Below are 25,500 nucleotides of genomic sequence, written 5' to 3'. Positions count from 1 at the left end.
GTTACTCTTAACAAGAATAGAAATGGAATCATTGACCCTCACCTCTGCTAAATTCCTGCTAAAAGAGAAACGGTTAACACACTCCAAAACAAACACCTCTTCTTTCCACTTCCTCATTCTCTTTGCTCCCTCTGAAGCAAACATTTCATTTTGGGACCCTTTGTCCCCTTTGCCAATCTCCCTACTGCTGCTGGTGGGGGTGGTGCTGGAAATGGAGGATGGATCATTATTTTGGACAGAAAAGCACCTTTTGCACACAGTAGGCACTCATTATGGGGTTGGATGGATGCCATAATGCAGCTGCCCCATAGCTGGGGGTGGAATTTGTATCACTACCCTGTGATTTCATCCTTAGTACCTTGTATAACATGTATACACACACCAAATAAACACAACACACAAGGACTTCAAACAGGCACCGGCTTCGTTATGTCTGTACCTTGATCAGACAAGGATAAAATATAATCCAGGGTGACGGTTTAGCAAAGTTTGCTCTGGAAAGTGCCCACTAGTTTCTTGGGAAGTTTTACTGGTCTGGGCCAAGCCCAGGACTTGGGAATTTTCATGGCGACACCCCGAAACCTTGTAGGAGAAGAAACCCAACACACAGCCAACTGAACAGGCGCGTGTAAGTAAACTCCTACTCAGTTTCTGAAGCTCAGGCTAGATCCCTTCATTTGTGAGGCCTTCCTTATTGCCCAGAGGAGACCGGCTGGCTTCCTTCTCTTTTATCTCACAGCACTTGTGTCCATCTCATTTATTGCTCTTCATTTGCGACATTGCAATGATGCCTTTCTAATCTCTCCCAGTTACCAGAGGGCAAATACAAAACACTGCCTTCTTTTCTGCATCTATACAGAGTTTAGCACAGAGCCCAGGCAAGCAAAGACTAACAAATGCCCCAAGGAGAGCCAAATTCCATACAGGGTCCATTTTTGTCAATAAAGTTTTGTAGGAACACAGCCACACTCATTGGTTGATGTATTGTCTACAATAGCAAAGTTAGGTAGTTGCTACAGAGCCTGCATCGCCTCAAACAGAAATGATTCACTCTCTCGCACTTTGCAGAAAAGGCTGGCCAATCCCTGCACAAGCACACACAGCCAGTTGAAAGAGTCAACCAAAACGTCGCCTCAGGAATGTTAACAAGAGTCGGGGGAGGGGCAGAGTATCATTGAAACAAGAGTCTATTCTGTCTTCTGTCGTAAAGACTTTATCTTTTGCTTTAAAACCTGCAACCTATCTCGCCATTTTTTTTTTCTGCATTTGGTTTTTGTCATTGTTTTTCTCCCCTTTGGGGGTGTTTCTTTAATACATATTTTTATTTTCAGAAATAGAATGTAATTAATCCATTAAATATTATCTTTCTGAAGCATGTTTTATATCATAGTAAATAATACTAGTAACATCAGGTGCAAATTCACATGCAGTCTAATCCCAGCCAAAGTTTTTAAAAGGTGATATTCAGGTACAAGAAGGAAGAAACATACAACAATATTATGAATAACTGCTTCTAGATATCTGGGCTTGGATGAGTTTCATTCACTTTTTATACTTTCTTATATTTACAATAGTAATGAATCTATCCTACCTGCCAAGCATCTCTGATAAAAGCAGTTCTGATTTCAGTGCTCCTGTTATTACACAGACCTGCCTCTACTAGGACATCCCACATTGCTAAACGTTAGACTCACTCATAAATCCTACCTGTGATTCATCTCCATCAGATTTGTGAAACTGCTTTGGATAAAAGTCACTGTGTGTATGGAAAACATTATCTTTATTTTTTTTTTTGTTTTGCAATCTCATAAAAAAATAAAAATCACGTTATCCTCTAAGTCTAATTTGCAGTGTTAATTCTACTTATTAGGTTGATGCATAAAGACGGATTTCACTGTTTCAGCTGCTTTCTTTAATTAGCTCCTTTCTAATGCAGACATCAAAATTCTGCCAGATGCTAAAAAAGAAAGTAGCATATATGGTTTTGGTGTGGCAGAAAGACATGGGGCACAGTGCCTTCAAAGGTGGGCTCCACCTTTGCTGCCTCCTAGATGTGACCTTGGGTCAGTCATTTCAGCTTTCAGGGCCTCAGTATCCTCATCTGCAAAACGGGGTTACAATTAACCTGCTGGGTTACTGGAAGAGTTAAAGAAGGCACTTTTATGCAAGTGCTGGATTAAGAGTCTTTTATGAAAAACGAATGCCTTTAAAACTAGTGAAAGTGCTTGCTATAGAAGGAAATGCAATGTGCTTCCAATGGAAGAACCCCAGAAGGAAATGATACTTCCTGTCTCTCTGACTCTTCTATTATAGACTGTAATTTATTTGAAAGAACACAGAAAGATGAGTTAGGGAACCCAGGTCCAGCTTTACCTCTAATTTGCTGTGCAATCTTAAATAAATTACATTCCCTCTCTGGGCCTCTATTTGCTCATTTGTAACATGAGGACTTTAAATAAGGATCTCTCTAATAGTTGTAATTCCTAATATGAAAATTCCACGGATTCAAAAGACTACAAAAGTGTGTCATATTGACTAAATAAACCAATTAAGTTTTTTTCTTTTTTAACTCATCTTGAAAAGGAAAACATTCAACACAGGTATAGTGCTTTATAGCTTGCGACACACTTTTCTGATCCTCAGAACAGCCCTGGGAGCTGGGAAAGACAAGTATTGTAATCCCATATAACAGAGAAGGAAAACAGGGCCATGATCAGACAGCCAGCAAGAGATTGAACCTGCATATGTACCCAGGGCTGTCTGAAACCAAACTCTGCAAACTTTCTAGTCTACCAGGAAGAATACATTTCAATGTTCTGACTGTTCAACTTGAAGACCTTACGTTTCCAGTGAATCTCTAATTAAATTACCCACATATTTTCTGTTTGATTATAGGTCTTCCTTGTTCTGCTCTAAGGTTTACTAGCATGGGAAATTCACTTGCACAGGGCCATCTTTACAGTGTTCACGGTCTAGATTTTCATTGAAGGAGAGTCCCCAGTGGGGAGCCAGTAACATCAGGAGTAGAGAAGGCAAGCTCGGAGTTTCCTAAGAAGCTCGCTTGTGGCCAAGGCTTTTCATTTCATGGCCTCAGCAGACAGCTAGAGAAGAACCCCCAAAACAGCTCAAACTGGGTCTGTAAACAGGAAGGCAACTGCTCTAGTAGGAGGTAAAGTGAACTGGGACCATAGGTGCTGGGCAACTGGGACAAAGCACTTACATCCTCGGAGCATAAATGTCCTTATGGGCAAATATGTAGGGTAAAATGCCTAACAAATTTATCAGTTTCAACAAGTAGGCTCAGGTATCCTCTCCTCTAGGAAATCTTCCCTGGTTTCTCCAAACAGGGTTACAAATCATTCCCTTTGCTCCCAAGTCAAAGCTTTTGTCTTTTGTAGTATCTATTTATCACAGGTATGATCATTATTCTATGTTGACTTACCTGTCTCTCCCACTTGACTGTGAGCTTCTTGAAGAACTACATGTTTTTTTCTGTATATATGTAAATATTTTTTATTTTTCTGTGTGAGCTATTCAAGTCTCCTAGAGCATTCAGACAGAGTGTCTGCAGTATTTAACTCTGGCAGTATCTTCACAATGTCTTTAAGACCTTTCAGTCCCTCCCTTCAATCCCTTGTTTCTCTGAGCCTCCATTCTCTCGCCACGGTATTCATTTCACCTTAGCCATGCTGGATTTCCTGTTGTTTTTTTGACACTCATGAGCACAGTCCTGACTTGCCCCTTTGAGGCATACTGTCCCTCACTCTTCCTGGATGCCCCCTAGAAACCTCTATGCTGACCTCCTCACTTCCTCCAGGCCTTGCTTGGATCTCCTGATCTTGATGAAGCCCCACGTGTCCACCCATTTCGTGTGTTCCCTGCCTCCCCGGGTAGCCCTTAGCACTCCTAAACTCCTTCCCATGCTTAGCTTCCTTCTTCTCCATAGCACTGTCAACTTTAACCTACGACGTATCATTGCGGCTTTTATTTCGTGTCTGTATCTCCTTCTAGAGCTTCATGAGAAAAAGGAATCTTTGTCTTGTCTGCTGGAAGAAAACACATCCCTAGGAAAGTGTCAGGCACATAGTAAATGCTCACATAGTTTTGGATTGATTTACATCTACTGATTTCTTTTTCCCCACTTGAGCTATTTATGCACCCCATGAGAATCAGGCTGAGCTCTTCCAATATTTTGGACCTAAACATTCCAGCTGATCACTCTGACTCTCCCCTGGTCTTTGTGCACACATGATCCTAATGCTGTTGAGCCCCATGGCAAAGCTTCGCCCACAGGAAGTGATGAGTCCCTTAATAAAGATTTCCGTTTGCTATTCTACAGCAAGGGCATTGGGCTGTTTTTTTTTTTTTTTTAATTGTGTTTCTCCTTATAAAATAGTTCCAAAAATGAATTTTCAAAATGGGCGAAGACCTCCTAGACACCCCGAAGGTGTAATGAGCTCCCCATATTCGTCAGGGAGTGCTGGGCTGGAGCAGGAACCCCTTTCCATGTGCTCATCTTCCTCATTTCCATCGTCTTTCCGCCTCTATGAGTTGTTAACCGTATTAATCACAACTAAAACAAAGCTAATAATTGCTTCTTGGAACGTTGTGTAACACCATGGAATGTTGCCACGGGCCTCTGAGAATCGGCCTCTAACTGCTCATAGTAATTTCTCAGGGATTTTAACTCAGCCCGTCTTTAAGCTGAATGTTTATCATTTTCCTTTTTATTGTTTCTGGCTCCTCCCCTGCCTTTGAAGTTTCTGAAATCGTTAAGCATTTGGCTGGTCTCTATACACCGCACGTCTTCTCCCTCAAAGAGGGCACCTGGCCAGGAGCAAGGAACTGGAGCTCCTCTCTTGGCTCAGCCTATAAAACAATCAGATTGCTCTGCAGCCTGCCATTTGAAACGTGAGCTGTGCTAAAAGTACAGATAATGCAGCGTGTTCCAAGGAGATTAGAATATCCCAGTGGGATTTCGGGTGAATGGAAATGGAGAGCAGCTCAAGTCCTCCACACACCATTTCACCCTCTTTTCTCCAGGCTGTGTTGTCTATGAGGAAAGGTCAAGGGCACAGATCTGCCCCCTTCTTTCTATAACCACCCTGAGTTGTGAAAATAAGGGATTTACAGCTGGGAGTTTTCCATGAAACTGTTGATTATTCTCTTCAGCTCCATTTGGTAACTCCTGTCCATAGTTAGCTTTTCCTGGCTTTGAGAATCCCAGATCCCATGTCTTCCCTCAGAGGAGGCATAGGCTTGTCATTCTACTCCAAAGTAGGGACAGATTTATTTTCTGTCTCTTACTCCTTGCAGGTTTTGTCTCTTTCGACAATTTCCAAGAGAAGGGATGAGTTCCAGCCACCATGCCATGAGGAGACCCTGGACACCCCAGCTCAGCACTCAGAGTGAGTATTTTCATTGAAGAGAAAACATGTCATTTATTTGAAGTTTAAGTTTCATGAATAAGATCTGGGCCCAAATTGGCTTTATTCGTTCATAGACCCAGTCAAAATCAGGAAGTTAAAAAGTTGAGGTGGCTGGTTTCACCTGGTTCCAGTGCCTATCCTTTTCACTTTTTACACACGTGTTTGTTATCCTTTCTACATTATCGATGGAGCTCAAACTCAATCTCACATGGGAGCAGCAGAACCAAAATAAAATGTGTATATCCTACAGGAATAACACTAGCAGGCAAGCCTGCAGGACAGAACCATGTGAGGCAAGTGGTGGTGAAGCTCAGAGTGTCACATAATTAAGTGTTGTTGCAAGGACAGGCGGGGAAGATGGGGTAATAGATGTCTGTCTGGAGTGAAAACATGGCAGGGCCAAGCCTGCCCTCGATGTGTCCCAAACCTCCAATGATTCCCAACCCTTTGCAATAAAAGGCAACTGATGAAACCCCAGCTCCTGATGAAAGAGGGAGTTGTTTTCTTCTGCCTGCCTGCTGAGTTGTAGAATTCGGAACCTTTGTCTGATCCAACTTAAATCCCTGTCAGTCTTTAGCAGGGACTCAGGAGGAGGAGTTATGAGGAATGTGGCAAATGACAATGAATATTCCCTTGTGGGGAAAAGCAGCCAATGCCACAGTGCTCCTGCCTTGCTCATGCTCTCCTTAGTGATGGAACTATGGATGCCTGGGAGTTGAAAGGATCACCTAGGTGATTCCCTCTCACTCAGTTGACCTTGGAATCCCAGCTACAATGTGCCTGACAAAAGCCCCTCCTATCCCATCCCTGTGTGGATATTTCCATTGATGGCGAGTCTCCAATCCCTGGAGGCAGACCAGCCTAATAAGCCTGCCTCATATTTTTTGGATGAGTAGAAATGTGTGGTAATGTGGTCTAAATGAATATTGAATTGTTAGCCGTGTCATGAAATATAGCAGAATGTATGCCCCCATTATTTCCTAGGAATTCTCAAGGAAAATGTGTGTGTTCTCCACATTTACGAAGGTGGCCACTTGTAACCACCTCCAGCTGCCAAGGCTTGAAACAGGGAGCTGCTATAGAGGTCACAGGACACTTTGCATTCCTCAACCCTAAGCAACAACAGGTTGCTGGCTCCCACATTCTCCCTCTCCCTTGATTCACCATGAGTCAAAGCACCACCTTCTTCATAGCACCTAGCAGGGCTGTGGACTTTTTTTTAACACTGACAGGCTGCAACCCATCCTAGGGATCTCTGCCTTGTTCCCTTCATGGGGATGGAAAAAATCAACTTTACCCCTTTAGAGAGAACTAAGGTCTCCTTATCCTACAAGCTCCCTTCATGCCATGAAAGAAGGCTCACAATAATTAAGTTGCATGCGTGCGCATGTGCGCACACACACACACACACACACACACACACACACACCATTTCAATATGAAGCTTTGGATTAATGTACTGCCTTAGGTCAGTTTCCTGATAAGCCTTCGAGATAATAATTCAAGTGCAAGTGATTTATTAGGAGTGTTCCCAGGACACCTTAGCAGAGGAGCTCAGGAAGCAAGAAAGGAAAGGGAAAGACATCGAGTAAGGTACAATCTCAGGCAGTGTGCAGCCTCAGTCTAATCCCACAGTGAGTCCCTAGAGTGGAAATTATCTCTTAGAGTTCATTCAGACTCAAGGCAAGGAGGCTGAAGGTTCATATTCTTGATTACAGTCCATCACTGGCATGGGACACTCCAGCAGGTTGCAAACTCGGGTACTTCCTGCTCTCTGAGCTGCTGGACAAAGTGGCTCTAGTAGCCCAGGAGTGCTGTCTGTTAGACACAAAGACACCCAGAAGCCAGGAAAGGGGTACACAGAAATGTAAAAGGGATCTGAGAGGATCTGGGCAGGATATCAACATGTCCACTCTTTGACTTGTGTCATCCCCAAACAATGAGATTGATTGGCCCAGACCTGAGGTACTTCTTACATAACTTGGTATCTGTAGAGTAATAAACAGTCAACAAACTTTTAATAGTAGTTAAACTTTAGGGGAGGGTGGGACTGGGAAGATTCCACCTCATGCCACACCCTAATGCATAGATGTAATGCAGTCTAAGTCCACACTGGCTGTTTGGTATACAGTCACGTTTTAATGGACACTGTTCAAATATATTTTTGAAGCCACTTTATAGAGGCTGCAAAGTCTTGTTTGCTGAGCCTCTGTAGGCATATGAGCTTGGTCACATCCCCTCCTTCACTAGAATTTTCTATCCAGCTGCCCATCAAGACTAGTCAAATCACCTCCCAAAAGATGATAAAGATTTTTATGAGCAAGTCTGAAGCACATCTCCCAGTTCTGCAGATGCTGGCATCTCTTGGAAGGTAGATATTATACGCAAAATCACCCACATAAAACTCATCTGCAAAGACAAATCCAAACCCAAATAAAGCTGCTCTTACTTCCCTTACAGTAAACAATCCAAAATCTACAGGACTATCAAATCAGGTCTTTATCTTTGTGGGTGTGTTTTCATTTAATTTTCCAATAATAACTACAAGACCCCTGGTGCTCCACTATTTTATGCCCAGGAACCTATAACACGGCAAGGAAATCTGAAGACATTGCCATTTCAATTTTATCTGAGTTGTAATAGCCCAGCGTTAAGTTCTGTTTATTTTCTCTCTCTCTTTCTCTTTCTTTTTTTCCTCCCTGGAGTAAACAAAAGCATATGTCCCTTTCTCTTTTTCCCTGTAACACCTAAAAAGGCAGGCAAGAGAAAACCTCAGGGAACATCACTCTTAAGTCAAACCAGCCCACACAAGTTGGACTCTCATGTCTGTTTAAAAGAGTTGATCTTGTTTCCTCTGACAGCCCTTTTCACCTCTGGCCGATAGTGCTAGGCGTTCAGTAAGACTGTGCTCCTGGGTTCTCCCTCTTTCCCCTTCAGTAACTCAGGCCTACCAAATTTCCTCTTCTACACTCACTATCAGCCCTCATCTCTTGCCTTCAGAACTTGTTTCTCTGTTTATCTGATTGTCCATTGCTCCTATGGAGACAAACAAATGAAATGAGACCGTATTTTTGAGCAATTACTATGTACTGGGTACCTTCCACCTACCATCTTATTTTAATCCTCACAGATTCCCCTGTGAAGTACCATTATTTTCCCATGAGAGCTAAGGTGCCAAGGAGGTCAGTGACTTCCTAGATCATATAGCCAGGAGAGAAGCCGAATGTGACATGGAAACCAAGTTCGGCTGAATCTAAGTGTAATAATTTCTGTCTCACTGCAGTTTCTATTGCCTATACTATGCTTTGGGTCTTCAACTTACATGCCAACACCAGAGATAAGTATTGCTGAGACCCCACATTGGTCATCCAACTATGAAAAAGTTCTGATTTTAAGCATATACGGCTTTAAAAAGAATCAGCTTCAGGTATTTGGAATAGTGCCATCTTCCATCATTTAAAAATGTCTGTAACAGACCAGCATTATTGACAGTTCTGAGCTAGACCAAAAGAACTCTTGTTTATGATTTCAGCAGAAGTATTTTGTTATTACAACGTTTGCAGACATTTTAAATATATTGTTCAGTCAAATGATAGTCCCTATAGCTTGCAACTCAAAATATCATGGTGGTGAAATATTCATTAGTCACCTGCTATAAGTTCAATGGAATGTGCTAGGACACAGAGTTTGTAAAAGCAGATATCGTCTTGTTGAGCTGTCAGGTCACATAATGTACAGCCTCATGCAAGGACACTGTCATCAGGAAAAAGCCTTAGATTATGTGCTCCAAGTACACCGAGAAACTGGTTTCTGGAAACCCGACTTTTCAATGAACGCTTGTTAAAGCAAAGTTAATGTGTTTCCTACTGTTCTAACAATGACATGTGAGTCACATATGTGGTTTCGAGATTCCTAAACTGGATCTACCTGGTTGCTGATGTAATAAGAAATAACCTCTGGCTGTTTGCGACTAGAAGATTCAGGAGGAAAACTGCCCAGCTAATGCAAATGCTGATTTTCATTAACGCTATCATCAACACTCCCAGCATTCAAAACTCTTTAAGATATTATTCATTAACATTTTGTTTCCATTTGGAAAATTTATTTACTATCAAGGCAAAATATTTTCAGGATTTAACCTGCAAATGTATCTTAATTCTCACTGTCTGAAGGTCCTTTGTGATTGGGGAAAAGAATTTGGGGTTAGGTGTCAGACAGATTTGCATTTGAATTTCAGCTCTGTCACTTACCTGTGTGATTTCTGAGAGAGGTTACTGAATCTCTCTGAGCCTTGAATTTCTAATTCGGAAAAATGAGAGATTATTCCTGTCTCACAACGTTCTGAGAATAAAGTTAGGCATAGAACCGTAGTTGGGAAAATAAGAGAGTACAACATAGATAACCAGGTGTTTAGACCTAGGCTTGCCTCCAGGGAGCCTGGCTCCACGAATCCTCGGTTCCGAGCCCTGTGCTCAAGACAGAAACCTGCTCTAGTTCTGGGCCCTCCAGGCCAAGCTGTCCTCCCCAAACCCTAAACAGGGGATTCATTCAAACTCCCTAAGTCTTCATAGAAAGCAAGAGAAAAATGTTGGGAGGAGGTTGTTGAGCCGCTTCTTGCAAGAGCAGTCTTTCCTAAAGGACGCCATCAGTCAGCTGTTAAGTTTACAAAGCAGCAGGAATCTGTGACTGAGAATTTTGACTTTCACAATTTCTATGAGCAGCCTCTTGGTATCAGAATAACAAGTGAAGATGTCAGTTGTGAAAGGAAGAAGATCATGAAAATGCTGCAATTTCAAAGGGGCAGAGATCAGGGCAGAAAAAGAAATCGTAAGCTTCCTGAGACCTGTGGCTGATTCATTAATCAGGAAAGAGGAAGATGCTTACAGGGTGTTTCAACCACCAGGGACCCAAAAGAAAGGAGCACGAAGGGTTTGCTCTGAGGACCACACCACAGTACCTGTGTCCTTAGTCACCTTCCAGTTAGAAAGCACTTCCATACATACCATGCATCTTCAGCCTCCCCACAATATGAGTCAGGAATCCCCTTTTGAGAGATGAAAAACTAGAGGCACAGAAACGCTGGCTGAGCTAAAAATTCTCTGTGAAATCACACTAGAGAAATACCCACATGTTGCTGCAGTGTGGTAAGTGTCCCTTGGTTTAGACTTCTTTCTAAATTGTATCATGAAATTGAATTACATCCCAAAGACCTGGGAAAGAGCAGATGTTATTCAGTTTATAAAATCTTTTCATGTTTTTGTAGTTCCATTCCAAAGGAAGCAAGAGGAAAATAACACAAAAATTGAAATGCTGACTTTAAAATAGGATTTAGTGAAACTCAGTGTTGTTAAAAAACTTTTACGTTGTTAAAAGTTTATTTTTTAAAAGAAGAAGAAAAAGCTTTAAGGAACAGTGATCAACTTTATCATCTTATCAAAATCTGATATCCAAATGAGATATTGCTTCCTCTTTCTAATAATAAGCACTTACCATATTCTGGGCGGTATAAACACTTTGCAATCGCTATCCCCTCAACTCAATGGAGTGAATATTAGAGACGCAGAACAGGAGACTGGGAAAATGTAAGTGACTAGCCTGAGAACAGTCAGCTTCTATGTAGCAGACCCAGGATCTGAACACATTCTGATGCCAAAGCATGTTTCTCTTATTCTTAATTGCAACCCTACAGAAACTGTACTGACGGAGCATACACATTTTTTCATGGAATTAATTATGAAAAAAAAATGCCTCATGAGTTAAGAAACACCATTTTAAATTTTCAGATAAGAAAACTGACTTTATGTGATTTCTCTATGTCATGCCAGTAGACAGGTGAAGATTCAGAATAGCTCTAAGCTTGAAACTGGAAGCCAGAACCCTTGAGTCCAGAACAACCTAGGTCTGTTTCTTCTTTGTATCTGGCATTGTAGTTCCTGTTGAGAAAAAAATTGGGGGTTAGTGCAAATTTTATTTCTACATATGTAAGGAACTGCTAAGTTGTACAAAGATTTACAGCAGCTGGGACCCACTCACTGCCCAAATACTCATTCACTCAGTTGCCAACTAACATTTATTCATCACCAGGTCTGTACAAGACATTGTCAAGTCTTAGAGTACAGAGAAAGCAAAGAGTAAAAGATGGGTCTGTAACCTCATGGTGTTTATTAGGTCCCCATATGCCTTCTTCACCAGGTGTGCTTTCCCAGTATTGATGGAGAAAGAAATCTATTGTTAAATCTCAGTGATTTTCTTCAAACTTTTCCCCTGAAATCCCCATTGCCTTTGACATAATCTGGCTAATTCCTGGGTTCTACCAAGCTTTGACCCCAATGAGGCTGACTTTGTTGACTCTTCAACAAATACCTTAGACCGCCCCCCACCCACCTTCTCTAGCCTGAATTAGCAAACAGCTTGTCCTGAGCAACTTTAGGTGTAGCCAACACCAGGCGGTGACCTCAAGGCACAAACACATGCCTTAATGTGATCCTGAGGGCAGACATCTGCTCAGGGAGTCTTTTGGGACTTTTCTTGGGATGGCTTGATCTCTACTGGGAGATCAGCTTCTGGGTTCTATGGATGGACTACATAGTCCAGTGTGTCTGCTGTCTGGAATAGTTGTCAAAGATAGATTCCTTGGAGTGGGTGATGAAATTGTCTCTTGTTTGGCTTCCCTGAATGCAGGGGACTGGAAAGAAGCAATCTTAAAGGATGATTGGCCATTAGCAGTTTCCAGTTGACTTTGCCAGACCCAGAAGAGCTATGTATGAACTAACCTCTGCTTCAAGGAGACCACACACAAATATAAACAATTGGTTTCCAAGGCTAGTGTCTAACTCCAGGTGTCCTGGTCCCCTCTGCATTGCAATGTATACCTCCATATCTTGGTAGCTGCTGAAGAGAGACTCTCAGTTGAGATGACCAGTGTAGATTGCAATCTCAGTAGAAGTCAGGGTTCATGTGTACACATCTTTTTACAGTTAGCAAGATCCTGATATTTCCAATACTTCACTCAATACTCATGAAAATATCAAAAGGCAAATTTTCTAATTCTCAGGTAGCAGATGAAGAAACTAACATACAAAGCTAGTGGCAGAACTGGGAGTAAACACTATGTCTAATAACTACCAAATAATTCTCCATCTTCTATTTTACCACAAGATGAATGATTAATATAATAGGAAGATCTTCCTTGAAGTGTTATATATATTTTATATGTAATATAAATTATATATATTTTATATATAATAAAATTTACCTATCTACCTACCTACGTACCTACCTATCTATCTATAGCACCTAGCACTATGAATGGCATAAAGTAGTCCCTTAGTAAGGAATAGCTTTTTTTTTTTTAATGTAAGGCAGCATAGTATAATTGTTCAGCCATGATTTCTGAAAGCAGGTTAACTTGAGATAACATCTAGTTACTTAGACCAGTTACTTACTCTGTCTGGGTTTTCATTTTATCTAAAAATGGAATAATGATTTAAAACTTTCAAAGGTTAGTATGAGAATTGTATAGCTAGAAGATAGGAATTTGCTCTCCAACAATGAGGTACAACTTTTTAAAGGTAGAGTTGGAGGAAACACTCGCCTCCTTTCTAGGTGAGTGTTCACAAAGGTCCAGGACACTTCCACAGCACCTGAAAAAATAGAAGAAAACACTCTGTTTTTAAGTCCGCAGCTATTCACTGAGATGTAAAATGAAAATGTTTCCACTCACAAACAGAGAACTCTGCCATCATGCTAAGGCTTTGCCGCTCAGTGGTCAATTTCATGACATCACGAACCACCCCATCAAAGACCCTGATACTTGTGGGACCTGCTACAGCATGCTCCCCAACCCTAGGCTCTAGGATGATAACCTTCACTTACCTTGCAATCTCAGTAGAAGGCAGGGTTCCTGTGTGCACACGTAGGGCCAGTCCTGCCTCCTTTTCCACTTCACATGCCACCTCCCTCAATATCTCAATACATTCTTCAAACAAAGGCCTGAGAGTGGGAGTAGGCAAGGGGATCTTTTTTAGATGTCTTCTCTTTTCAGGGCTGCAACACAAAAGCCTGTAATAATGCCCTTAGGGGAAAAGAACATATATTCCAGACACATTTTTTCCAACCTTCTATCATATGGAAAACACTAATTAATATTTCAGTAAGTTGTCCTGCCAAGAAGAAGGAGGAGGAAAAGAAATGAAATATGTAAAGTCTCAAGTATAGTATCATATGGCATACGGTAAACACTTCAGTGATTGTATAACTATTGTATTATCGCAGTTTTATTTATTGAGACTGCCCTATGATGCTTTAGTACTTCCTTTTAATGCTTTGGCAAAATAGGGGCAGGACCTTAAAATAAGAAACTGTGAGATAAGCACTTTGTCACATGGACAATTATCAGGTTCTCGAAAATGAATAAAAATCAGATCCTGAAACCTCATCTGGGCCTTTTCTTGTTAGCCTTCACCTACTTTTTTAATGTAGTTTGGCTTGGCCCAAGAAAAGGAATTTGTCATATATTAATGTGAGGCAATATTATTTGTGTAAGTATCATAAATGTAATGGTAGCAGTTCCAAACCAGAAGTACCTTAAAAGGATAATATCCTTTGACTAAGCAGGATTTATTCCACAAATGCAAGGATGATTCAATACTGAAAATGTTGATAACTACATTATATCATTTCATTAAATGATTAACAGAGCAGAAAACAGATAACCATAAACTTATCGTACTGTCTTAATTCAACTAGAAATAGTAGAGAGGGAAAAGAAGGATAGTTTTGACATCATAAAGAATATCTGAAGTCAATTTTGAACAAACACTGGGTGTATTACCACTAAATTCAAGAACAAGGTACAGATGTCTACTATCACCTACTATTATTTAACATTATTTAGAATGCTTAAGTCAGTAAAATAAAGTAAAAAGCAATAGAAGTATTCAAAAAGGGATACTTTTTAAATAATTATTTTCTGTTCCTTAACCCTGAAAATAAAATTAAAATCTTGTTAGAGTTTAGAATGACTAATGGTTACAAATAAACACAAATCAACATATTCTCAAACTGCAGTAGGTAATTGAAATGTTAATAGAAAAAAAAGAGTAAATTCATTGTATAAATCAAACAATGTAAACCATCTAAAATAAATTTAATACCATTTTCAAAAAATAACTTATAATTTGTACAGACATCTATGTAAAAGCTGTAACTTATATAACTCTTAGAAGAGAAGATAGGAGTACATTTTTATGATCTTTGATTAGGCAAAGCTTTCTTACTGGGACAGCAAAAGAAACGAACAATGTTTTGTTTTTTGAAACATTGAAAAAAATGGATAAATTGAATGCCAGACCACAGAACTGGATAAAAGGTGGTGGCAAGAGATAGCCCTTCTAAATTTGAGGGCAAAGCTGGAACATTAGTAGATCCAGAATTTGAGAAGATCTCTCTGGCTTTTAAGTTGGAAGCTGTATTAGAGCTGGGAGCTTTGAAGCTGGGAGTATGGGATTAGTTTATGGCTGGTGACAGGTGGAGCCAAACAAGAACAGAGATGGGGTCGGTAGAGTTTCATGCTTTAGAGAAATGAAGTAGAATACCCCTCTCAACAGAGCCATGGTTTGGGCAACTAGGCCATTATGGGAACGTGCCAAAAACATAGAGTGGTAGACTACAGTGGAAATTTAATTAGAGTATTCCCAACACCCTCTTGTAAGTAAAAGGTTCACACTGAAGTCCTGCTTCTCTGATCTTTGCTGCAATAATTAGACAAAATTTACATTAAAAATTTATTTGTAGACCAGAAGGGCTCCTGGACAGTGGGATTCCGTAGAACAATGCCTTTGGATATACAAGCCCCAGCTCTGACACTCGCAAATACCATGGGTGTGTGTGAGTCACTTAACAAACCTGAGCATTAGTTTCTATTTCACTAAAATAGAGATCGTAATCTCTCCCATATAGGACTAGACTGTACATGGGAAGGGCCTGGCTCAGACCATGCAGCCAAAAAATGCAGGCCTCTTCCCTTCCTCTCTTCAGTAGTGCATCCCAACCTTTAATCCACTAATGGTTCTCCCTGTGAGTCCGTGTGCTCTCTACAGTTGAAATTTGCGGCTTTGTGTTTATTTTTCTTGGGGGATATATAAAGAAACCATCATAGCCTTTTCCCAATCTATTGCTTTATAAATCCATACCTTCATCTGTGCCTCTTCTCTGATATTTTGCCTTATTTAATTATATATTTAGCAAACCTAATCCTGCTTACCAAGTAATACTTGCAAGAGAACAGAGGTTTTGCTAAAATAAGATCCTCCTGCTACCAGCAGTGCCAGTCAGTAGGTGACACTACTGACTACTTTCCTCTCCTCTCGAAGTGGTTTCAGTGATGGATCACATGCTCAGTGCTCAGGACTCAGCTCCATTTTCAGAGTCTGTCTGTCCATCACTGTCTGTCCCCCAAGGATGAACGGCACATGACCAAGGGTGGCTTCCTACCTGATGCCAGCTAGTGTTGTGAATAGACCTCTCAGTGTGAGAAGGAACCAGGCTGGGCACAGAATGGTTTCTGGCAGACAACAAGGAGGATGAGTCAAGGCAAAAAGCAGAAGTGAGCCATGGTGAACTTTAGTCACCAGAATGGCATTTGCCATTCAACAAACATTTATCAGGCTGTGCTGTGGGCTGTTAATTTCTCACATGTCATCTCACCAACCCCTCAGTTACCCCATGAACCGGCATAAGCCCCTTGTTTTACAGATGAGAAAGCAGACACAAACATATTAGGTAACCTTCTGTGAGGCCCCAGCTCGTAATAGCTGAATTATCCTTCGGAAAAGGAGTTGTTTCTTCCAAATCCCAGCTACTCTGCATCAACATAAAGTGTATTCACCCTGGAAGTATGTTCATGAATCTTGTCTACAATTACCTGAGAAGGTCTCAGGTTGGAGAGGGTAAGATTTCAAATCCTAGAGTTATACTTTTCTTAGGACAATATGTCCACCTTCCCCGCCCCCCACCCCCAACACACATATTCTCCAGTTCTACATGGTTATTCCTGAATTCTGCAGAGATTTACTGAACACCTCCCACGTGCCTGCCACCATGCTCAGTTCCAGTAATATAGAGAAGACCAAAGACTGGCACAGGGTCTTTGCCAACACAATAGCTTCCAGTCTAGCAGAGAATATATCTAACCTGTGTCTGTCCAAAAAACAAGAATGCAGCTGTTAGCTTCTGCTTTCTCCAGGCCAACCCTCCTGCAACCCACAGGCCTTCAGCTTAAAAGTCTAGCCCTACCCTCCTCTGCCCAAATCAGTGCAGCAGTGTGGTACACAATTTAGAAGTACGGTCCAATACCATCTCCTCTCTGAGGGCAGTAGTGTGCTGCTGCTCACTGCTACCGTGTCTGCTGTCTGGTGAGTCAGCTCTGTGCCCGGGGGCTGCTACAGAACACCCCCATCTAGGACAAGATGTACCCACTGATACCCCAGCTTCCCTCTCCCTCCTGACACAACTCTCATTTCCTGCTTTGACAAGTGCCTGGTCTGACACCTTAGGTCTCTTGGCTAAGATCCTGAGGACCTATCTGTTTCAAATCAACTTCTTCCAGAGGGCTGGGTCCATTCTCAGCCCTGTGGCCTTCTGTTAATAAATGAGGCTGTTTTCTAAACCAGACAGGACCAGAATCAACAATGCAGATGGAAGGAATGTGACCCATGGCTCTCCTCTTCAGAGCAGCTTCCTGTAGGTCTTTTTTTTTTTTTTTTTTGGCAATTTAATAATTTATTTGATGTATTTGACAATCAGTGGTTAGTTCCCATCCACACGGACTGTAGACTTTTTAAAGTGGTAACAGGTACATAGGCAACCAAAGTCTAGAGCTTACATGGTGAATCTTCATCCTCATTACATTCTCTGGACTCATGGATACTGTGTAGGGCGTTCCTTATTCCTCTGGCCCAGACAGGTTTGTTGAGCCTGGTATCAATGCGCACATCTGGAGTTCCCGTCTCTTTCATGGCAAATTCCCAGATCTCTTTGAATGCCCAAGGGGCATGTTTCTTGAAGCCCGCTCCATGGATGCACTTGTGAATGGTGATGGTGTATTCTCGGGTCACTGCTTCGTGGATGGCAGAATGGCCCTTTTTCTTCTCACCACCCTTCTTTGCGGGAGCCACTCTGCCAGGCCCAAGTTGGAAAGCGAGATCTTTATAAGCATATAATATAATATGATATACTTCTATAGGGCAGATTCTCAAGCCAGGGCACATACTAGGCTGGTCTTCATCACTCCATGTCCAGATGCTGGCTAGAGAGCGAACATTTCTCCAGCCAGTTGTCACCAGGAAGACCGTGGGAAGATCACTCTCCTGCTCTGTGGACCAGTTTCACCCTGAACGAAAGAGGAGAAAATTGGGGCTGAAGGGCAGTAATAACTGAAAAGTGGCATTGGACACTCTAAAGACTGTATACAGGCAATGCTTGAGTCTATATACAATTTTTGATTTTTCTGTAAAGGAACAGAGTAATCCAGGAACTCCTGAGGAAAGCACTAACAGGAGGAACTTTGGGAGCCACAGGCATATATTGTCCAATTGCCTAATTCTTACACAATCACTCTGGAAGGTGGTCACTGTTATGACTCCATTGAGGGCTGAGAAAATTGAGACTCAGGGACATTGAAGTTAAGAACTTAAGATCAATTTGAGCCTTTTAGAATTTCCAGGTGACTCACTGCATGGGAATAGCACACTGCCCCATGGCTTGAATCTACCACTATTGATACTAAATATGAACTGCATGCTTTGTCTATACTAAGCTGTATTCAGAAACTACAACATTGTTCCTTCCAAAAAGATACATGAGGTTACTTTGCCAGGTTCCCCTCAGCCCTGCCACCCAAACAGCAGCACTTACAGCAGCCAATACAGGTTATGTGAGCACATATGCTAATGCTTCAAGGTCCATCATATAAACCCATGGGAATAATGCTCTGTGTCTGTCTAGAACCTCATACTTATACATCTTGCATCTGTACCACAATAACTCTGCAAATTCATTAAGGGCAGGTATCACCACCCTCATTCATTGATTCACTGATTTATGTATACATTGATTGTAGCATTAATTCAACAAATATTTACTGAGTACTCACCTGTGTCAGGCTCCGTGCTAATTCATAGAGAAACGTGATGTAAATAAAACTTGTCTGACTCTCAAGCAGCACAGTCTAGGGGTGGGTACAGTTTCCCAAATAGGCAGTAACTTCGACGGTAATAAGTAGTTTAACTGTAGGGCTGTAACCGAGAAGTAAGGAACTCTACCCAGCGCTTTCATTATTAGAGAGGCTGGGGTGCATGTGAAATACCTTGATGGCAGGCTAAGGGTCTGGGCTTTATTCTGAGGGCCATGAGATGTAGGCTCAGAGCAGTCAGAGATGCTCTCCAGTCTGCAAGAAGTGTGTATACTATTCTTGTTTTTCCATAAAGGCACAGAGCAATCCAGGAACTCCTCAGGAATGCACTGGCTGGCGGAACTTTGGAAGTAACAGCATGGTTTGATGGAAAGAGATCAGAGGAGAAGGAGAGAAAAATAGCACTGAATGGGTTGCTGCTTTGTGCTAGAAGCTTATATAGGTTATCTTGGGGGCACCAAGGACATGATTTGAACCCCGTATTAGAAATAGAGAAAGACCCAGGAAGCCTGGTTTCAGATCCAGCTCTTACCTCTTCTTCCTGGTCGTGAGACCTTGGGAAGATCATACTACTGCTCTGTGGACCAGTTTGACCCTGGGTGGAAGACAAGAAAACTGGGGCTGAAGGGAGGCAAATGGAACATGGCCTTGCATACTTCAAAGGCTGCGCACAGACAGTGCCTTTTGTTTGCTTGTGTGTTTGAATAGGGAATGATAATCAAAACCTCATGGTATCCCTAGGCCCAGCCTAAGATAAGAAGGCCGGAGTGAACAGAAAGGAGCTATAGGAGACATGCAAGGGAAGGGAAGAGGAACACAAATCAGGCCTAGGCTACAGTCAGTACTCACATCCCAACTCACGGCGTGAACACAGGCGCATCACTTTACTATGCCCAGCATTTCTTTTCACACAAAGACAGGGTCTTCTTTCCAGCATCAGGATTCTATGTGCCGACAAGTCAGTAGAGAAGAAGGTAGTTGCTCTGTAGATACAAGCATACACCACCCACCCTGTCCCAACCCAACTTGGCATTATTTTGGAATTTCTTTCTGTTTCATGCAGGCAGGTAGACACTTAGTGGAAGCTTACAGGAAAGCTGAGGGCTCATTTTTTCTCTACCTAGAAAAGGGAAACAAGTCTTTGTTCCATTAAAAATAAATGGATAAATAAACCTCCTCCAACTTCTGAGTCTCCTGTTTGGGAGAGCAGCACTGCCCTTTGTCTAGCACCCCAGCTCAGCACCTAACAACCACTCCAGTCACTCTCCCTCATCTCCCACATCCAAGCGGTCACCAGCCCCCATGGATTCTAGCTCCCTAACCATTCTCCAGAATGGTACCTCCCCTTCCTTCTCACTCCAAGTGATTTGCTTTCCTCCCTCACTACTTGTTCCCTGGTCTGTGGCAGCAATTGTTGCCTAAATGAACTTCCTGTCCCTACTCATCTCTCCCCAGTCTCAACCCACCTTCTACCCTAGCCATTGCCAGTGGGGTCTTGGCAATGCCCCCAGCTGCACCTCCATCTGGCTGACTTACTGCCCTGGGGCTTCTGGAACATCATGAAGTAGGGCAACCATGGGACCCTGCTCAACATCTACACGTGGGAAAACTTGAAAATGCAAGGGAGTTAACCTATGAGGCAATCCTTAACCAATGGGGGCAGAAAGCAGGCAGATTTTGTGACCCCATTTCTTACCCTCAGGCAGACAAGTTTGAAGAACTTTCTATATGGTCCTCAGAAGGTCCCTGCAGAATCCAGTCTCCGCTGTCCATGATCAGCTGGACATAGCAACACTGATACTGGCTTTCTTCTTTGCCCCATGTCCCACCCACTTGTTACTGTTTCCTGAGGTTGTATCCAAAAAGCAACTACCTGCCCACAAATGCTTATCTCAGGCTTTGCTTTCTGGGGAAAACCCCAGCTATGACAGTTCCTGGGTAACTTTCAAACAGCAGTTCTACCTCACTTTGTTCTTTATATAGGGCTTCTGTTTAAGATTGCTTTCAAACAAAAAGTTCAATTACTAAAAGGAAATGGAGAGGAAAACTCGGAGAAAGAAAAGAAATAAAAAAGGAAAGAAGAAAGGAAGAAAAGAAGAGAGGGAGGATTTAAAACCATTGGTCTGTAAGACAAAACATATACATTAATGCCCAAGATTCCTGAAGTCCTTGAAGTGACTCTTCATCTCTCCAGCCACCTGCAGATGCTCAAGAAGAAGCTCAGCCTTCATATTAACCCACATCAAAGCTGCTAGTGTTTTTCCTGAATATAGGACCTTCTCATTCCTCCCTGCCAATTCTCTTTCTGCATTGATCCCTCTGCCTACTTGACTCTTACTCATCTTTCATGTTCCAAACCAAATGTCACCTTATCCATTCTCACCATACATCCACTGCCCCCTGACTTTAGTGGCTCTAGACAATATTTGTCATCACTTTCATTATACTAAGTAGCATTTACTGAGCTCTTAGAATGGGCTAGGAGCTCTGCTAACTGCTTTACTACTAACTACTTTACCACAGGACTGTTCTACAAAAGCCTTATAAGATAGCACATAATTATGATACCAATTGTATAGCTCCAGATGGGGAAATTGAAGCTTTGGGAGGTTCAGGAGCTTGGGATGCTGCAGAGTGTTTCTGCATGCTTTGCACAATTGTGTGATTATACATGTATCCTCTTTCTCGTGAGACCTATGGGCACTGCAGGGGGAAGAAATTGAGTCCTAAACATCCCTGTGATCCCTACAAAGCATAGCCTAGCATAGATTCCAGCACAGAGTGGTTAGGAGAAAGTACTTGTTTTTTTTTTTTATTATTCTAAGTGAGAATAAAAAAATGTTTATAGACAACTAGAATTATTTTTAAATTATAGGACAAAAAGTCAACTGTTCTTTTAGATACTAAATTTAAGGGAAACTTAAGCTTATTTTGTTTCTCAAGATGAACAACTCAGAAATGTGTTACAACTCTTTCTATTTATACAAATATAGATATAGATATTTATATAATATATATAGGTTGGTGGGACACGCTCCTTGGTTTACATACAAACCAATGAGCATGGACACACTGTCAAATGCACTTTTTTGAGTTTCCCATTAAAATCCTCAAACAACCATATCTTTCTCCATGTTCCGCACAGGTGATTTTGCAAACACGGTTAAATGACACTTTTCAGGAATACAATCTGTTTGGAGAAAAACTTTATGAAAAGGCAAATGTAGTAGCTAGTATCATTGCATCAGATCGACTGCAGTTCAAATAAAAAGTGAAGAAATTCCTGATGAAGAACCATGTCAAAATTTACATTTGAACTAGTTTCCAAAAGATCACATACTTTCACTCCAATTTCTATGTTGTATGTGCCATATCTCATCTTTTTTCCTGCTCCCCTATTTCAGCCTGGTCCACATCTGCCATACTCACCCCTTCACATAAGCACACAAACAGACACGTACCACTTCTTCACATTCCTCTTCTCACACACATCACACACACATACACAAGCACACACACATTCCATTCACACTCATACAAATAGACAAACATTATTCCACACTCGCACACACAGACACAGACACACGCACACCATGCTTTCAGACATATGGACACAAACACACATCTTTGGGACCTACTATTATATTATGCATTCCTCTAGGATTATGGCTTGGCTATCATGAATGTTGAGAGTTGTTTTTTTTTTTTTAAATAATTCTTTATTGTTGGGGACTGTCCTGTGCTGTTATGGGTTAAATTGTTTCTCTCCAAAAGATATGCTGAAGTCCTAACTTCCAGTACTTCAAAATGTACCCTATATGGAAATAGGGTCATTGTAGACATAATTAGTTAAGATGAGGTCATACTGGAGTAGGGTGGGCTCTTAATGCAATGTGACTGGTATGGTACAATGCTACGTGAATGGAATAATACTACATGTGTTCTTCTGTAACTTTCTATTTTTTCATCAATGTTATATTTTTGAAATTTTAGCCAGGTTGGTATATGTAGCTGTAATACCGTCACTTCTAGGCATGTTATCAGTATGCCTAGTTATCTTGTTATCTTCTCTTTTTCTTTTTTTTTTTTTAAAGAAAAAGAAGAAAGAAAATAAATATATAAATAAAAGTAAAAAATAAAAATAAAATAAAATAAAAAGAATGAAGGAGAGGAAGAAAGAGGAAGAGGGAGAAAGAACAGAAGTGTCGCTTTATTGCCCAGCCTAGAATGCAGTCTAAAAATGGGTATTGAAAACCTCTTTTATACCAATAATTGTGCTCAATAATGGATACAGGAAAAAATGAGGGAAGAAAATAACTAACAAGCAGCCAACCAATATTTCATTTAAACCTGTAAGTAGGTGTGATGTGCTACTAATAAGACTGCATATTTTGTGTATTTAAAGTGGAGAGTTCTATAAATGTTTATTAAGTTTACTTGTTCTAGATCTGAGTTCAAGTCCTAGATATCCTTGCAATTTTCTGTCTCGTTGATCTGTCTAATATTGACGTTGAAGTCTCCCACTATTATTGTGTGGGAGTCTAAGTCTCTTTATAAGTCTTATGTATCTGGATGTTCCTGTATTGGGTGCGTATGTATTTAGGATCATTCATTGATCCTTTTACCATTATGTAATGTCCTTCTTTGCCTCTTTTGATCTTTGTTGCTTTAAAGTCTATTTTATCAGAGGCGAGAATTGCAACTCCTCCTTGCTATTTATTTATTTATTTATTTATTAATTTATGCATGCTCTCCATTTGGTTGGTAAATCTTTCTCCATCCCTTTGAGTCTTTGTGTTTCCTTGCATGTGAGATGGGTCTGGATGCTGCATACCGATGGGTTTTGGCTGTGTCTTTTGATTGGGGGATTTAGTCAATTTAAATTTAGGATTAGTAATAATATGTGTGAGTTTAATACTGCCATTTGATGTTAGCTGGCTGTTTTGCCCATTAGTTGATGTAAATTCTTTATTATGTTGATGCTCTTTACTTTTTGGTATATTTTTGGAAAGGCTGATACTGGTTGTTCCTTTCTATGTGTAGTGGTTCTTTCAGAAGCTCTTGTAAAACAGGCCTGGTGGTGATGAAATCTCTGAGTACTTGCTTGTTCACAAAAGATTTTAAAAGTACTGGTTTCTATGATAAGGATGTACATCAGCCTAGAGGAAGAAAGGCCCAATGTCAATTAGATCACCCTCCTGCCCCTGCCAGAACTTCCCTCCCTTTCACTCCACACTGTCCCGATCCCAAGACGGAGTATAGAGCCTTCTTGCTCCTTCAAAAGCTCCAGTGCTTCCCTTTTCATAAGAATAATTGTTAGCTATTCTTGAAGATTTGCTACAACTAATTTAATCCTCAAATAAGCCCACAAGCTTTTGCTGTCACAGCTCAATCATATTGCATTCTATCATAGTCTCTTGCTTTTTCAGAGCGCCTTGGAGGGTCTCCAGGGCTGGGTCCTAGAAGGCTGTGCCTCGGCTTCCCCGACCTCCTGCTGAGGGCTGGGCGCTGAGGAGAAGCACCGTAACAGTGCAACGGCGAGCAGTTGGCCTGGCCATTAGGTGTGGCGACCTGGTGTTTTCCCCAGCTGGGCCTCAGCCTTGTGGTCAGCCTCAAGACTGACCTTCACATCTCAGACCTACTTTTGAATCTGGCTTCTGCCAGGAGCCCAGGTTTATAAACAAAAAACAAATAGAACAAATAAAAACATTATCTCATTGGTGCTTGAGTCAGCTGCTCCAGATGTCTTGGGAGGTGAAGAGGAGAGGGGTGTTCGCTGGAGAGCCAGACAGAGCTCAGCCCAGCCTGCAGTGGGGCTGCAGTTGGCTGCTTGGGGAGTGAGAGTGAGTCCTTGGATTTGGTGTCTGCAGCCAATGGGGCCACTTTTATTGGCATCTCTACCTACAACCTGCCCCCATCAGCCAGCCATGATAGATGTTCACAGCCTCCTGGGCTCCAGGCTGGCAGTTCTGTAGCTTCAAAGCTGGCACAGGATAACTGCTTTCATAAACAGAGCTGTTAAATTAGCTACTTTCTATCCATTATCTCATTTAATTTCCACTAATGAACTAAGAGGTCAAGTTTACGAGGCCCATTTCACAGATGAGAAAGTGGAACCCAGAAGGCTAAAGGATGTGTCCACAGTCACAAACAAGTTAAAGAACCTGGACTTGATGCAAGGTCATCTGCCTTTGCTTATGAGCTTGTCTTAATCTACCCCTACTGAGATGTGACAGCCCCAGAGCCGAGAGCCACCTTCTCAGTCCCCCATCCTCTCTGCTGGGGGCATTTTGAAGGATGGAATGGGAGAATATTAAGGAAAAAATGTCAGTGTCTGTTTCCCAAATCCCTCTTCCCTCTGTTGTTGAGCTACTGCAGAAACTGCTCTGGCCCAGGAGTCAGGGAGCCTGGATTCGAGACCTAGACTTCCTTGCTCCAAAAGCTCTCCATGCACTCAGCAGAGTCACCTCCCTTCTTGGGGCTGCAGTTCCTCTGATGATAAGTGAGTGTGTTCAAGATGAGCCCTGACCCCAAGCAGTCCATACAGCTGTGACTTCCTGTCCCATATTAGGTATTACACATTTCAGAGCAATCTTCAACCCTTTTACATCTTCCGAACATTCCACAGACATGAAACTTCCATCAACACGGCAGGTTCATGCAGCATCCCCCAGAGCAAAACTCAGAGCAAGGAGAGGTTTGGCAAGGCAGCCTCCTGGCTCCCTGCAGTCACATGAATGTTTCCTCTCCTGAGGATGTTGCAGAGACACAGGAAACCCCAAGGAGAACTGTGCTCCCTTCTCCTATTTTTCTCATGTGCTTCAGGATTTGGCTGTCCCCAGCCGTTCATTCCCCAGATGTGATTCAGAAGAGTTTCAT

At 41.7% G+C, this 25,500-nt stretch overlaps 1 long non-coding RNA gene across 1 annotated transcript in view; it reads left to right on the top strand.

Moving 5' to 3' along the window:
- LOC141582885 (uncharacterized) overlaps window positions 1–25,500 on the top strand; it is a 508,101-nt gene that overhangs the window by 469,575 nt on the left and 13,026 nt on the right. Inside the window, exon 4 of the long non-coding RNA XR_012515793.1 lies at window positions 5,317–5,408. This is a non-coding gene — a long non-coding RNA (uncharacterized LOC141582885). The remainder of the gene's footprint in view (window positions 1–5,316; window positions 5,409–25,500) is intronic.

This window comes from Saimiri boliviensis, chromosome 2 (assembly GCF_048565385.1).
Source record: "Saimiri boliviensis isolate mSaiBol1 chromosome 2, mSaiBol1.pri, whole genome shotgun sequence".
NCBI classification, from domain to species: domain Eukaryota; kingdom Metazoa; phylum Chordata; class Mammalia; order Primates; family Cebidae; genus Saimiri; species Saimiri boliviensis.
This window is presented reverse-complemented; position numbering and strand designations above follow the sequence as displayed.